Source organism: Cynocephalus volans, chromosome 10 (assembly GCF_027409185.1).
Source record: "Cynocephalus volans isolate mCynVol1 chromosome 10, mCynVol1.pri, whole genome shotgun sequence".
Classification (NCBI taxonomy): domain Eukaryota; kingdom Metazoa; phylum Chordata; class Mammalia; order Dermoptera; family Cynocephalidae; genus Cynocephalus; species Cynocephalus volans.
This window is the reverse complement of record NC_084469.1, coordinates 70500305-70518125: the sequence shown is the minus strand read 5'-3', so window position 1 is coordinate 70518125 and position 17821 is coordinate 70500305. Positions and strand designations below refer to the sequence as shown.

At 35.0% G+C, this 17821-nt stretch overlaps 1 protein-coding gene across 2 annotated transcripts in view; it reads right to left on the bottom strand.

Annotated features, from left to right (window-relative positions):
* The window catches only part of CDH8 (cadherin 8), a 361322-nt gene that overhangs the window by 17701 nt on the left and 325800 nt on the right, over positions 1-17821 (bottom strand). The gene's annotated exons all lie outside the window — the stretch shown is intronic.

Sequence of the window (17821 nt, the reverse complement as noted above, 5' to 3'; positions counted from 1 at the left end):
AGGTCATTAGGGTGGGGCTCTGATCCTACAGGATTAGTGTCCTTATAAAAGAGACCATAAAGAGCTCATACTTTCTCTTTATTTCTCTCTCTGGTAACACAACAAAGAAGTCATGGGAGAACCCAGAGGTATGGAAGCTGCCCACAAGTCAAGAAAAGAGGCCTCAGAATGAAACCTACCTGCACACTCCATATGCATCCTCCATGAAAAAGAGAAAAGTCTATTTAAAAAGATAGATGGTGCTCATCTGGATAACTCTAATTTTATTTGTGTAATTTGCCCCACAGTCTTAACTTTCTTCCTTCCTTTATTCTTTCCTTCGTTCCTTCCTTTCTTTCTTTCAGTTGCAGTAGTCCTCCCCCCCAATTATGGTTTCACTTTCTGTAGTTTCAATTACCTGTAGTCAACCTACTTTGAAAAACATTAAATGGAAAATTCCAGAAATAAACAATTCTTAAGTTTTTAATTGCCATTGTTTTGAGTTGAATGATGAAATCTTGCACCATGCCACTCCGTCCAGCCTGGGACATGAATCATCCCTCTGTCCAGTGTCTCCACCTGCCCCTTAGTCACCTGGTAGCTGTTTTGGTGATCCGATGGAAAAAAAAAAAAAAACATAGTAGATGAAGGGTTTGGTCCTATCCACCCTTTCAGGCATTGACTGGGAATACTGAATGAATCCCCCATGGTTGGGGGGGGTATTATTGTGTTTTTTATGTTTTTAATAAAACAAATAAGAATGAATGATTATTATTACTCAAATATCTCATGTTCTTTTCACATTACTTTTTTAGATAAAATAAGTCAGGTGAATTCCAAATTGTCTATTTGTTTCAGTGTGGCATTGAAATAACAGTTTTATCAGCTGTTACCCTGATGTAGAAATTTTAGATTCATCTAGGTCCCACACACTTAAAATCATGAGCTATGACTTTTGGTTGTCCTTTTAGGTGCAAGTAAGAAGGAAAAGGAGCCAGAGTTAATGAAGGCACTTGCCAGACAAATATTTATGACAAAATAAACTGATGAAGAGAATATCAGTAGTTTTTGTGCCTTTTTGAGAAATGTCTTCTGACACCTGACTTGCAAGTTTAATTCAAATTTTCTTGGTCAAGTCAAGTGGAATGAAAATGGTAAGAAGGTCAAAGCAAAGAGAAAAATGGCACTGTGTTTTGTATGTATGGACATGATATACAATTAAGTTCTTATCATTGTGTTGTGTTTGTAGTTTATTTTTAAAAACCTAGCAGAGAAATAAAAATTTAAAAAATCCATAAGATTTCAGCATATTAGAAACATGTGTAAACAGTCATATCCAGTACTTAGGAATATGAAGTAAATATTATAACACCCACACTTCAGTATATCTTTTTAGTATAAACACTGAGTCTTGCTGGAAACAATCACATTGTAATGAATTAATAAAAACTAAGTCTTTGTGAAGCCTGTCTCCTCCGGTACCATTATAACTTCCTACATAATTCATTGAAAGTGTGTCAACATACTACATCTGCCACAAACAACCAGATATTCTGAGCCACCTAATTAGATCATTGGCTTATTTGACACTGTTTTTCTCTTTCTTTCCTCATTAGATTGTCCATTGTGCCACCTGATGTCAGTAATCTCAATGTTTGAGTGTTGACTCATTACCAAGTATCCTAAGTATCCTAATATTTAATAAAAGAGTATATCTACTCGTAAAATATTGACCAAAGTCCACTTTCGAATTAGAAAAAAAAATAAAAATTAAACAAAATGTGATTGTGAATGTTTTTGGAAGTTCCTAGAATAAGGTCAAACTTCAACAATTAATAATTACACATAGAATAAATTAGCGCTTTTTCAACATAGAAAAACACTCCACAGGCTCTTTCTGCAGATTAACCATACATACAGCACTAAATTTCTAAAAATTTCTGCCTGATTGTCATTTTATAGTGGAGATGTACAGAAGGTGAGCTGTATTTTTCACTTCACAAATCTCAGGACTCATCAAGTGGCCTATCAAACTTAGGCACTTTCCAAAAGTTGTATAAGAAGCTAGATATGCTCTTTTTAAGTTGTTAATATAACAGAAATTTTTTAGATTGTATGAACTTGATTTTTAGTGGAACTATGTCTATGAAAAATGATGGTCACTCTCTCTATCCTCTTGTTTTTAATACACACATAATACGTGTGTATTATGGTAGATGGTGTAATATTAGTGTAGTGGTCTGAATGTTGACCCCCCAAAAAGACATGTCCACTTCCTAATCCTTGGAACCTATGAATGTTACCTTACTTGAAAGAGGGCCTTTGCAGGTAATTAAGAATCTGAAAATGAGGAGTTCATCTGGGAAGATACAGTGGGCCCTTAATCCAATAATATGTGTCCTCATTAAGAGTAAAGCAGAGAAAGATTTGATACAGAGAAGATGAGGAGGCATCATGACCACTGAGGCAGAGACTGGCATGATACAGCCACAAGCCAAGGAATGCCTATATCCAGTAGAAGGTGGAAGAGGCAAAAATTGGATTGTCCCCTAGAGTCTCTGGAGCAAGCATGGTCCTGCTAACAACTTGATTCCAAACTTCTGGCCTCCAGATCTCTGACAAAATAAGATTTTGTTGTTTTATGCTTCCCCATTTGTGGTAATCATTTATGGCAGTGGCAGAGAACAAATGCCATCAGCAAATCTGATTAAATATACTTGTGATTTACAGAGGAAGTAAAAGACTTTCTTATTCCCATTTTACATATGAGGAACAAGGTTCTTAAAGTGATTTGCTCAAGGTTTCTCATCTGGAGTCTAAGAATTACAAAAAAGTCCAATAAATTTTCTATAATCTCTCTCTCTCTCACTCTCACCTTAATAAAAATTACTTCAAAAATCAAGGAAACATGTGTGTAGGAAGAGTTTGTTGAGGCTCAAGGATAAGAGAAAAAGACAAAGTGTGTGGAGGAAGATTTTTGAATGCCATGAGACCTCTATCATAGACAAGGAAAAAATTAAATGTCAAGGCCATTGGTGAACACGACTATAGTATTTTTATAAGAATTAAAAAAAAAATCAATACGATGCTCTATAACTCTAAATCCCATACTTAACATACCACAGCACAGCATAACATGACCATGAATTAATTATGAAGAACTGGTCATTTTTGGTGCCAGAGAGCAATGCCTGTATCACAAAATTCAAGTTCCATGATAGATTGAATCACACCATCTTAAGTCTTGGGAATCTGATGATTTTTCCCCTGCACTTAACCAGCATGCTTGCTCTTACTCAAAATGCTCCATGCACCTTTTGTAGAACCCTTAATTCTCAGCGGAAAGGCAGATTTATCCCACTTCAGGCACTGGGGAATGAGGTATGAAGACTAACATTACCTTCGTTTTATATGAGAAATACCTGTAATAAGTAGCCCACAGAAGTGAAAAGTATACCAAAAGACAATCTCTATTTTGTTTAAATGGAAATTTTAAGGCATTTATAAGTATCAACATATCTGGAAAGAATATGTTACCTATTTGTATTTCTGCAGAATTGTAAAAAATACATTTTTTTCCCCACACACAAGCTACTTAGTGGGAGAAAAAAACAAACAAACAAACAAAAAAGAAACACCAAGACCCTTAGTGGAATTCCTTGTGAAATTTTCAGAAAAGAACCGGGCAGTGTTTAAAAATCCAGACATTATAAAGATAGCATTATCAGGAGAGTGACTTCTCTGCTACATCTCTATTGATTGAATAGATGCCACTAAAATTTATGAAACTGGGAGACAAAGATTAATTTATTTTGCACTGGGGTGATAAATGTGTACTCATTATCACATTTGATATAACAGGTGGTTGGCCAGAGAGTAAGATTGCTTTAAAACAGCTATTTGAGTGAAGTACACATTGGCACAAGATATTGAAATCTTTAAATGCTGTGAATGGAGAGCTGAGGACATGAAGGAAGGGAAGTTTCAAGGGCAGTTTGTTATCTAATAACTTGCTTTGATTTGAAGAGGGTCAAGTGTCCCTGGAAATCATCATTGTGTTAGATCCCATGATCTCCCTAAAGATTTTGAATTTGTACATATGAAAATAATACATATAAGCTGGCTGGGTACTTTAGTTGGTTAGAGCATGATGCTGAGAACACTAAGGTCCAGGGTTCAATCCCTCTACCGGACAGCTGCCAAAATAAAACAAAGCAAAACAAAAACAGAAAATAATACAAAATAATGCAGAAAGTGTTTCATCAGGTAAGTTCCAAAGTATGGTACAAATCCAATTTCTCTTGCCATTACCACTACCTTTATCTTAACTTCTTTCAAGTACTTACAAAAGCATTCAATTCATTCTGCCCTCAGTTATTCAACACCTCCTCTCCACACGACATCACTGGCAGAGGAAAGTCTTCCTCCGCAACATCCCACCCAGCATGGTGCAATACATTGGGGATCTACATTGTTTTTCTGTCTCACCAACTGTAGGGTCCTTGGATGTAGAGATTTTGCCTTCTTTGGCACATGCATCCTAGAATCTGTTACATGTGCCACTATACAGAAGTCTCTATGGTAAAATTGCAATTATTCCTTGTTGAATGAACAAATGGATGGCTACGTACATGAAGACATGATTACTGATCTCAAGGAACTTCTGACCCAGAAGGAGAGAGGAAATAGAGTATAACTAATCAAAATATCAGCCAGTTGATGGCCTCTTCTCTAATTATGATCTCTACCCTTCTGTCTCTGGAGAATGGCTTAAGAAAGGAGTGCATGTGAGCTGGTTTTAGAGGAAAGAGCTGGTTTGTTACAGGGGTAAAATACAGAGAATAGCATTTCCTCATGACCCTGCAACCCCATGTGTCTGTTCTATAGCAGTCTCTCCTCAGTCCTTTTCTTTAACCTCTTTATAAACTGTTGAAACTTGATTTGCTATCTGATTTTGAGTACCAGACTGCATTTCCTTCTAAAACTTCAGCCCTAGGGGTCTTCCACTTCCCTATTGGGCATGTCCACCTTTATGTCTAATACCACAAATTCAATTTTTCAATAACAGAACTAATAATATTTAGCTCCTCTTCTTCTGCATCATCAGAAATCTCTTTTTTGGTTATATTTCTTGTGTTTTTTTTTCTGTGTCATACACATTTCTTGATGATATAAAATAAAATCAAATTTAAACTTAGGCTGGCCAGTTAGCTCAGTTGGTTAGAACACAGAGTTATAACACCAAGGTCAAGGGTTTGGTTCCCCATACTGGCCAGCTGCCAAAAAAATAAAATAAAAATAAACTTTTTTTTTGGTTATATACATCTTTGTTATTGCATCTCACCCCTTCAATCCAATAACCTCACATCTTTCTTATCAATGTAGGGAAGTCCTAAAAGTCCTATCATTTTTCAGTAGTCAGCTAAAAATTTACTATTTTCTGCATAAAAAAAGTCAATAGAAACAAATAGACTAAGGATTTGGAGTATCTAATTTGAGATGTAATAGAGATTTGATTACAAAGTAAATGTGAAGTAAATATAAAGGTGTTGATTGGTTTGTTGAATAAGTACATAATAGCATCAGTGAATAAGAGTGAATCTGTGTGTAACAAAACAAGAGACTCAAAATGACAAAGGGTGCCTTGAGAATTCCAAATCATACCTAATTCTGTACAAATAGAATGCAATGAGAAAAACAGACATCACTGATCTTGCATTTATTATTACGTTAATTTCTAAAATTTAGTGACCTGAAATGTATACATACATCAAAACATCACATTGCAGCAGAATTTTACCAAACATTCAAACAGGAATTGACACCGATTCTTTACAAACTATTCCAAAAGATTGAAACGGACGCAAATCTCCCTAACTCATTCTATGAAGCAAACATCATCCTGATACCAAAACCAGGTAAAGATATAACCAAAAAAGAAAACTACAGGCCAATATCCTTGATGAATATAGATGCAAAAATCCTTACTAAATTACTAGCAAACAGAATACAGCAACACATACGTAAAATTATTCATCACGATCAAGTGGGATTCATCCCAGGGATGCAAGGTTGGTTCAACATACGCAAATCAATAAATGTGATACACCATATTAATAAACTCAAACACAAGGACCATATGATCATCTCTATAGATGCTGAAAAAGCATTTGATAAAGTTCAGCACTCATTCATGACAAAGACCCTCTATAAGTTAGGTATAGAGGGAAAGTATCTCAACATAATTAAAGCCATATATGCCAAACCCACTGCCAATATCATCCTGAATGGGGAAAAGCTGAAAGCTTTTCCTTTAAGAACAGGAACTAGACAAGGATGCCCACTCTCACCACTCTTATTCAACATAGTGTTGGAAGTACTAGCCAGAGCAATCAGAGAAGAGAAGGAAATAAAGGGCATCCAGATTGGAAAAGATGAAGTCAAACTGTCCCTGTTTGCAGATGACATGATCCTATATATCGAACAGCCTAAAACCTCTACAAAAAAACTGCTGGAATTGATAAATGATTTCAGCACAGTAGCAGGATACAAAATCAACACACAAAAATCAGTAGCATTTCTTTTCTCCAATAGTGAACATGCAGAAAGAGAAGTCAAGAAAGCCTGCCCATTTACAATAGCCACCAAAAAATTAAAATACTTAGGAATTGAGTTAACCAAGGATGTGAAAAATCTCTATAATGAGAACTACAAACCACTGCTGAGAGAAATTAGAGAGGATACAAGAAGATGGAAAGATATCCCATGCTCTTGGATTGGAAGAATCAACATAGTGAAAATGTCCATACTACCCAAAGTGATATACAAATTCAATGCAATCCCCATCAAAATTCCAAAGACATTTTTCTCAGAAATGGAAAAAACTATCCAGACATTTATATGGAACAATAAAAGACCACGCATAGCCAAAGCAATGCTGAGCAAAAAAAATAAAGCTGGAGGCATAACACTACCTGACTTTAAGCTATACTACAAAGCTATAATAACCAAAACAGTATGGTACTGGCATAAAAACAGACACACTGACCAATGGAATAGAATAGAGAATCCAGAAATCAACCCACACACTTACTGTCAGCTGATCTTTGACAAAGGCACCAAGCCTATTCAGTGGCGAAGGGACTGCCTCTTCAGCAAACGGTGCTGGGAGAACTGGATATCCATATGCAGGAGAATGAAACTAGATCCATACCTCTCGCCGTATACTAAAATCAACTCAAAATGGATTAAGGATTTAAATATACACCCTGAAACAATAAAACTTCTTAAAGAAAACATAGGAGAAACACTTCAGGAAATAGGACTGGGCACAGACTTCATGAATACGACCCCAAAAGCACGGGCAACCAAAGGAAAAATAAACAAATGGGATTATATCAAACTAAAAAGCTTCTGCACAGCAAAAGAAACAATTAAAAGAGTTAAAAGACAACCAACAGAGTGGGAGAAAATATTTGCAAAATATATATCTGACAAAGGATTAATATCCAGAATATATAAGGAACTCAAACAACTGTACAAGAAGAAAACAAGCAACCCGATTAAAAAATGGGCAAAAGAGCTAAGTAGGCATTTCTCTAAGGAAGATATACAAATGGCCAACAGACATATGAAAAAATGCTCAACATCACTCAGCATCCGGGAAATGCAAATCAAAACCACATTGAGATACCATCTAACCCCAGTTAGGATGGCTAAAATCCAAAAGACTATGAACGATAAATGCTGGCGAGGCTGCGGAGAAAAAGGAACTCTCATACATTGTTGGTGGGACTGCAAAATGGTGCAGCCTCTATGGAAAATGGTATGGAGGTTCCTCAAACAATTGCAGATAGATCTACCATACGACCCAGCTATCCCACTGTTGGGTATATACCCAGAGGAATGGAAATCATCAAGTCGAAGGTATACCTGTTTCCCAATGTTTATCGCAGCACTCTTTACAATAGCCAAGAGTTGGAACCAGCCCAAATGCCCATCATCGGATGAGTGGATACGGAAAATGTGGTACATCTACACAATGGAATACTACTCAGCTATAAAAACGAATGAAATACTGCCATTTGCAACAACATGGATGGACCTTGAGAGAATTATATTAAGTGAAACAAGTCAGGCACAGAAAGAGAAATACCACATGTTCTCACTTATTGGTGGGAGCTAAAAATTAATATATAAATTCACACACTCACACTCACACTCACACACACACACACACACACACACACACACACACACAAACCGGGGGGGTGGAAGAAGATATAACAACCACAATTATTTGAAGTTGATACGACAAGCAAACAGAAAGGACATTGTTGGGGGGGAGGGGGGGAGGGAGAAGGGAGGGAGGTTTTGGTGATGGGGAGCAATAATCAGCCACAATGTATATCGACAAAATAAAATTAAAAAAAAAAAAAAAAAAAAAAAAAAAACATCACATTGCACCCCATGAATATTTACAATTATTACTTGTCAGTTAAATTTTTTAATAGTACCTGTTGTATACTAAGCTCTGATATATCATGCCAACCTTGACCCTCCAAATTTCAAGCCCATTTAATTATCACTTATGTGTGAGCATATATTCACACAAACAGAAGTCAAGTGGAAAATGCATACAGTAATTCTGATAGAAATATCTGAGCATGTTAAAAATGCACATTCTTTGATTTTAACTTAAATCAACTGAATAAGAATTTGGGGAGACACAGGCCCTCGGCATCTGCATTTGAAGTAGATTTTGTTTGCATAAAGATCTTCAGGGATGCTTGAGAGCCATTTTAGTCTGTTCCATTTTTCCCCTTAGGTGCTAACAGTGGTTAATGGCTTGGCCCAAGCCTTTAGAGGCTCCACTGGGGAAGCTATTATGCTCTGGGTTGTGTAATCCAGCACGGGTAGCAGCTGATAGCAATTTTCCTGCATAATTCCTTCTTTCCTGGTTTAGTGGTAAAATAGCTGCTAAAAAGGAGGGAAATGATGCAAGAAAATGTGGCATCCTACCGTGAGCTGAAGTCCAGTGTTTGTCCTTGAATCATTTTAAAGTTTAATATGTTATATTAAAACAGCTTGGCTAAACATATATCTCTGGGCAGACGTCTTAATATACAGTGAAGGCAAGAGGATAGAAGGCATTTATGTGGGTAAAATTATCATTCAAGCAGTGGTCACATTGTCATTCCTCTCAGGTTTCTGAGAATGGCACGTGCTACTGAATCTTAAAATCCACATTCTTTCTAGTACTGGAAATAGTACTGTTTTGATCATACAAAAATGACTTTACATGAAAGGTCAAACTGATTTGCTTTACCTCAAATTCACCCACTTATTAACAGGTTAAAATACAGATGGGGAGAGAAGAAATAAAATGACTGAAAAAAAAAAGATACCTGTGTAGGTCACTCTTATGTTTGAAATAGAAATCACATCAAACTCATTCAAACTCTTTATATTGAAAATGTAATCTGCTAAAATTCCCTATTGTTATACACTATAGAGAAATCTGAATACATTTTGAAGTCATGCATGATTTCATTTTAATACTTTCTTTTAAAATAAAAGGAAATTTTTTGGATGAGTCTTTTAAAATATTCTCAAGATGATATTTGATATTCTAAGCTTGCCATCCCCAGCTGACGATGAATGTGTGGTACTTTCTGGCACTGGACAGTGATATACAAATCCTTACTATCAAATATTTTACATTTTGAATCATAAGAGTCTGCTTAACAAACAGAAAGAAATTTAGGGAATTTGTTCTCTTTTCAACATTCTTATTACTGAATAGCTTATGTTAGGTATAATTCCTTTAGGATGCATGTTTCAGCATATTTCTGAATATCATAATAGATAGTGGAGGCCCAGGAATCATCCAGAATCATTTTTGCATACCAATTTCATTATCTATTTTGTAGCATTTTTAAATAATTTCCCCCAAGTCATAACAGGTACTCTTACTATGCCCATATTACTAACTGCGAAACTAAGAGTCAGAGAGTTTTTGAGGAGTGAATGTATTACTTCACTAAAGCTTTTTTCAGTGTTTTTAATGTGAAAAGTGTTTAATAAAACTTAAAATAGTAGTAGTTATTATTACTATACGTATGATCCAAAATTACCTTATCTTTGAAATCAAGGAAAAAGCTGCAATCTTTTAAGAATATTTGGACTTCATAATTTAATTCTTTATAATAGTTTCCATTTGGAAGCCTCAAAGATGAAATATAAGTAACTCGTAAAGGACACACAAAAAATGTGTTAACAGGAAATAAGACTCTCCAAGATTCATATTGAGGAAAAGTTCCCTGAATGGTTTTTATAATATCCAGATGCAACATGAAGCAGTTTCCAAGCAAATGTTCCACCTAAAATAGTGTAAATCCATCAGTCCGTGGTTTGGTTAATCCAGAATTTGATTTAAAACTATCTTAATCAAAGACAAGAACACACACCTTTCAAGATCACCAAAACCAAACAAACACCAAGAACCACCAGAAAAACACTACAGTCCTGAACCAGGTTCAGAACCTATCCAGAGATGATGATTCCTATAAAGATGACTGTTTGGTGGATATTTACATGTTATTTCTCCAATGTCTAGCATTAGATTGTGTGCACAGTCGGTATTGTTAAATAACAGAATTTTCTCTCCTATCTTAATGGTTAAGCCTTCCTTAGCTCAAGATCATTTATATCATTTGATAGATTTCTTTCTATCTCTCTATTTTTGTGTTGAGGACTCCTCTTCGTATGTGTCTCTATTGACTAGGAACACAAATATTCCAACTATTAAAAAAAAAATATGTGTTCTCTAGAAAATTTTATCCATGTCACTTTAGGATGCATTTCATTTATCAAAAAGCTCACTTCTTTCTTTAAAATAGTCTGGTTTATGCCAATTCTTCTTTCTTCAGCTGTGAATCAAATTTTTCTAACATGATTATGCAACATTCGCCCTTCCAAATTCCACGAAATTTATATCTTTCTGTGATGCCTGGGTCTTACCTAGCATTGTTATTGTTTGTCATTGTAATATTTTATTGAACAAATACAAGTATAAATCATGCATAGAACACATTTACTCTTTCTTACAAAGGGATATTCAATAACACCAACTAGATTTTTTCTTTCTTGTCCTTGGAAGAAATTTAGGGCATATTCTACAACTTTGCCAGTGACTTTTAACAAGAGGCATATTATTTCAATATTTAAAAAGTATTATTCAATGTAATTTAAAAACTCCCAACTCAAGCAAATCCCCAACAGAGGATGACAGTCACACTGAGCTGAATAGACAGAGATGGGGGGTTGGCAATGATATGATATTGTTGAAATTTGCAGAAGTGAATACCAGAGAAGAGGAAGATCTGCAGGGAAAAAAGGAGCTTAAGAAATAGGATTAAGGTTCTTGAACCTTTGGTTTATTACCAAGGTACACATGCATAGGGTGAAATCCCAAAAGGCCTAGAAAGAATAAGTTCTGGAGATAAAATACCTACCATGAAGACATAAAATGCACAACTGCTGTGACTATCACAGGGTTTGGTAAAACTTGAGTTCTGATCATCCAGAGTGGGCAAACCTCACTGTACATAGAAACCAGAAAGACAGACTATAAGAGCAAGGATAAATGAACCCTAGAGTAATGGTCACTCTAGATCTGCCCCAAATTTATTTGCAATAATAAGCCTAAGATCGATTAGCACTGGTCCGAAATTCAACTAATTGCTGCCAAACAAAATTCAAGAGGCAATAAGAATTATATCAAAATCCAGATATCTGACAACTAACAGCTGTGGTGTCCAACACTCAAACAAAATCATGAGACATGTGAAGAAACAAAAAAATATGCAACATATAATCAAGAGGAAAAAATATTCAATAGAAACCAACATAGAAATGACAGTTGCTAATAAAACAAAAATTTTTTAAAAAGCTATTGTAAGTAATTCAAGTATTTCAAGGAAAACTAAACATAACAATAAGAGAAATGTAAGAATATATATTTTAAAAATACATGAATATTATGTAGCTAAAAACACATGAGATCGGAAATGAAATTTCAGTTGATAAGCTTAACAGTTAATTAAGCATTGAAGAAGAAAAGATCTGTTATTTTAAAGACATTGCAACTATCCAAACCAAAGCACAGATTAAAAAAAACAAAAACAAAAACAAACAAAAATAAAATAAACCTCAGTAACCTGTGGGATAATACCAAGTGGTCTAATATATGTATAATTAAAATAAAGAATGGCTAAAATGAAAAATTTTGTCATCAGGAGTCCTGCACGGCAAGAAATGTTAAAGGAAGTTATTCAGATAGAAGAAAAATTGCTTCAGATAGAAACATGAATCTAGACAAAAAAACAAAATGTGTCAGACTGGTAAATATGAAGGTAACTAAAAATAGTGTTTAATTTTATTATTTGTAAAATTTCTTTAAATGAATATGAACTGATTAAAGATAACTGTGAATTTTGGCTTTATAATGTACAGAAATAAAATGTAAGATACTTATAGCAAAAAGGATGGTTATGGAGACAACAGAAATTTACAGCGTTGTATGTTTTTTACATCATGTGTTAAGTCATATAATATTTGAAGATAGACTTTGATAAGTTAATGTATTATAAGCCTTAGACCAATGGCAATAACAGAATTATTGCTAAAAAGTTAACAGAAGACACAAAATAGTTCACAAAAATTGTCAATTAATACTAAAACACAATTTAAGGGAGACAGAGAGAATAAAATAATGTAAACCAGTAAGCAAAAGTTGTAAGATAGTAGACTTAAAGCTAACAGTGATAAATATTACATAAAAATAAATAAATAGAATAAATTCCATAATTAAAATGTAGACATCACATGAGTGGGTTAAAAGACTTAATGAGATGCTAACTACAAAAAAAAAGTAATTTTAATTGTAAAGTTATAAAGACACAGAGCAGTTAACAAGTAAAACTGCAAAAAGGAAAAAGAATTTTAAAAATGTATCAGTAAAACTCTAATCATAAAAAAGCTGGGGTTGTTATATTAATATTCCAAGGAAATTGGAGTGTCCATATGAATGTCAAACAAAATTGACCTTAGAACAATGAATATTTTCAATTATAAAGAGGGATAAATCATATCAATTAAAAGGTCAATCCAACAAGAAGACATACTATAAAAATGATATTAAGGGCCGAGCCCGTGGTGCACTCGGGAGAGTGCGGCGCTGGGAGCACAGCGACGCTCCTGCCGAGGGTTTGGATCCTATATAGGAATGGCCAGTGCACTCACCGGCTGAGTGTCGGTCATGAAAAAGACAAAAAAAAAAAAAAAAAAAAAAAGATATTAATACAACTTAGTGGTGCTTCTGAGAGAAATACAGATTTGTTTTTCCTTTTACCTGTGAAAATTAATCAATCACCAACTTAGTAGAATAAATGAGAAAAATCACATGATCATTTCAAACGATGAATTTAATAATATTCAACGCTCATTCATGATGCAAATTTTTAGAAAACTATGAATAGAAGGGAATTTTGTCATTCAATGGAAGGTCATCCATAAGTTAATATCATACTTAATGTTGAAATACAGAATCTTTTTCCCAAACATCAGCAATGAGCAAGGTTATACTCTCATCCCTTACTTTCACATTCTCCTGTAGGCTCTTGTCAGAACAATAAGGCAAGAAAAAGAATAAAAGACATATAGATAAGGAAGGAAGACATAAACTGCCTTTATTCATTGACAACATAATGAACATAAAAATTGCTAATCAAGATGTAGAACATTTCCATCACTCCACAAAATTCCCTCATTGCCTGCTGCCAAAAATGTGCAAGGGCACAACTACAAGGATGGCTAAGGGAACTTAGTAGAGAGATAAAAACGTTCCACATCTTGATTATGGTAGTTGTGACGTTGGTGTATACTGTTGTCAAACTTTTGGAACTGTGCTCTAAAACGAATGTTTCTTGTCGGTCAACTATACCTCATAAAAGACGACTTTAAAAATCTCCCAACATTTAATTTAAAATATCTGCCTCTTCCAAATTTGATTTTGCTTCAGGCTTGGAAGATAGCCTTGAAAAGTAGTGTATTGGGTATTTTTCTTTCTCTAGCCCTCTATTTTCTCTTTCAGGCAGGCAGATATCTGCTGTATCTGATTCTGACTTCTTCATGATCTGTCCCAGAAAACACACCAATCAAGGAAAAGGACATAATCTTGTATAGCTGATGTAGATATAATCTGTCACTGGTGCCCTATGAGAGGGAGATAAAAACTGCTAGGATACATACTGGGATTTCTCATGTGTCCCTCAAATACTCTCCTATTGGCAACTCTAACATTAATTAATTTAATGTAAATGGCGCCTTTCCCTAAAAAGTCCACAACTCAACTATTGAACTTCTCATATCTGGGTCCGTCTGCCCTACTAGATCTGGGATTTTCTTGGCTGCCGCTATATGAATTAGAAAATATCACCACGTATCAGTGGATGAATTGCAGCAACCTCAATACTAGAGAATTAAAAATGTGATTGACTTTGGAAATGTAGTTGGGTTGGAATTTTAGTCCCTATACCACACATCTATCTATTATTGCCCTAATACTAGGTCAGTCTCAGCTGCAGATCCTACCTCTGCATATGATAACAACATACAAAATTGTCCTGCTACTGATGAAACTACAATTTCTTCTCAACACTATTATCTCTTTGCTCTATTACAAGAGAGAGACAGGTTTAACTACTTGGTTTTTGTTTTTCATGTGTGTGTCAAAAAGAGTTCCTTTGTCCTGAAGCTCCAAAGCACATGTTAATACCTTCTAGTTGCACTTTTTGATTTCTCTTATTCTAAAATTGTATTGAGAAATTGCAGGAAGCCATATTCTTATACCCTTCCCTGGCAATCTGAAAAAGCAGTCCTTATTACTGGCTTCTTTACTTTCAACCACTTTTCATAAGCAGGAGACAACTTATATAATGATGTTAATGGACTTGGTTCTGCACCTTTGAAATTCTTCCATACACCATCTAGTACTGTGAGTTAGAACTTGGAGATTTACTGTAATCAGCTGTGCTGCTCAGCAAGTGTTTCTGGCTTACCTTCTAAAAAAATAGTATGACTACATACTCTTATACCCTTTTAAGTTGGAATGGTGTGGTCACCTGATCTGCTTTGACCACGGAAGTGTGAGAAGTGATGCGGATCACTTCCAGGATGAAATTTAATAGAAGTAATTCCCCATGTCCTATTTTTTCATTCTAGAGTGATCATAAGTACATACTGAGATGAAGTCTGGGTCATCAAATTCCCCCAATTCCCCATTCCCCAGCCCCTGCTGAATTCTTTTGAGACTGCAACAATGAGCAAGAATCAATTTCTGTTTTGTTGAGATATGTTGGTTTGATGGCCTATTAATTTAACCTACAGTAATTCAAAGTAAAAATCTTCATTTATATCTACTGTCAAATCTCTGATATAAAACATCATCAGAAAAGTCACCACTTAAAATTCTATAACAGAGTCATGGAGCATGCCTGGGTCCTAAGCAGGAGCCAAGGGCAACACACCCCTAGGAAGTAAGCAAGGAATATGCTGAAAATACCACTTCCATGTGGGTTACCCACCACAACCACTGCCACAGCCACAGCTAGCAAAAAAGCAGCTTGATGCCACAACAGTAGCCACAGCCACTGGGCAGGTGGCCAACCATACACTTGACTTAATTGACACAAGGAGAGTCACCAGTGTAGACCAGAAGAAGATGATGACATCCCTCTCCTCAAAACTAACTCCAGAGCAACTGCTCTATCAAATGACCAGACATCAATATAGAGATACTAGAAATGCAAAAATCTCAGATAATATGACACTACCAAAAGAATATAGTAATTCTCAAACACAAGACTTTATAGTGTTGGAAACCACTGAGATGACTGAAAAGGAATACTGAGCAACAATCTTAAGGAAACTCAATGAGATATAAGAAGACTCAGTTAGATGACATAATAAAACAAAACAAAAAAAAATCCAGGATATGAAGGAGGAAATTTACAAACAGATTAATATCTTGAAAAATCAAAGAATGTAACAGAACTCATGGAACTGAAAGATTTACTCAATGAAATAAAAAGCAAAACTAAGAGCTTAAGCAGAGGCTAGAACAAGCAAAAGAAATAATTTATGATCTTGAAGATAGTCTTTTTGAAATAACACAGGTGGACAAAAATAGGAAAAAAATAATTTTTAAAAAATGAAGAAAATCTAAGAGAGCAAGCAGACAACCTTAAGCACACAAACATTCAAATCATGGGTCTTCCAGAAGGGGAGGAGAAAGGAAAATGCCTGGAAAAACTATTCAATGAAATAATAACAGAAAACTTCCCAGGTATAGGGAGAGACATAGACCTTCAGATCCAGTAGGCTCAGGGATCTCTAAACATATTCAGCCCAAAAAGATCTTCTCCAAGTCACATTATAGTCAAACTGGAAAAGCTCAAATGCAAAGAGAGAATCTCAAAAGAAGCAAGAGAAAAGCATAAAGTCACCTACAAGGGAGCTTTTATCAGACTAACAGCAGACTTCTCAACAGAAATTCTACAGGCTAGGAGAAAATGTGATGATACATTCAAAATGCTAAAAAAACAAAACAAAACAAACAAACAAAAAAAAACAACCCTGCCAGTCAGAAATACAATGCCCAGCAAGGCTGTCCTTCAGAAATGAGGGAGAAATAGCATATTTTCCAGAAATAAAACTGTGGGAGTTCATCACCACTTGACTAGCCCTGCAAGAAATCCTCAAGGGAATCCTGTATCTGGAACCCCCCAAAAGATAATCAGTACCATGATTACACAAGAAAGAACAAAACCAACTGGTAGAACAAAAATGCAAACGAGAAAGAGAAACTAAATCTTACCATCACAATAAACCTTAATTACAATGAAATGAAAGCAAACAAATCATTACTCACTTTGGAAGATGATAGAGAAACAATTCATTTTTCTAAAACTAGTAAGTAAAGGAGAAGAGTCAAGCATTTATCCTGTCTTTCCTATATGAATTGTTCCACAGGGTAACCGTAAATAGCTGAGAAGGAATACCAACTAGTAAATAAAGAGGGAATAAAATAAGTAGGATATGGTATTTTGCAAACCCCTATTGAAATAATGGATCTAGTAAATGATCATCAATGTCTGCTAACGTCACAGAGAGACAATCAGACATAATGGGCCTCCTGCAGTAAGAACATATACCTCTGAAGCCAAATCTAACCTGAAGGAGATCAAACCTCAGGATACAGTAACTGATCATCAGGAAATGCAGGGGACAGTGCAACATATTAAACATTACTGGGATACAGCCAGCAAATCCAGAGCTTGGAAAACTTTATGGGGTAAAGGAGAAAATATTAGATGAAGAGGGAACCTACACATTAAAAGAAACTTAAGAGACAGTTGGCATAGCAACCAATGCAACAAGCAGAACTTGCTCGGTTCTGGATGTAAACAAATCAAGTATAAGAAAGAGGGAGGGGAAGAGAATTTGAGAAATTTAAACGTGTTTAATACTTGATTATATTCCGGACTTATTATTGATTTTTTAAGTGTGAGTATATAATGCAAAAAATTTAAAAAAAGAAATTAAAGCCAACAAATTTAAATTTTCTTGTATTGAGAATAACCAATGATAGTATGTTTTGCATTCCTAGAAGTAAGCTGTGTTTTTAAATTGTTATAACCTCATACCTTTCTGAAATCTTCCCTGCAAAATTGGTTTGGCTTAAATGCCAAAGCCATGAAAATTTGTTCTTTGATGTGAC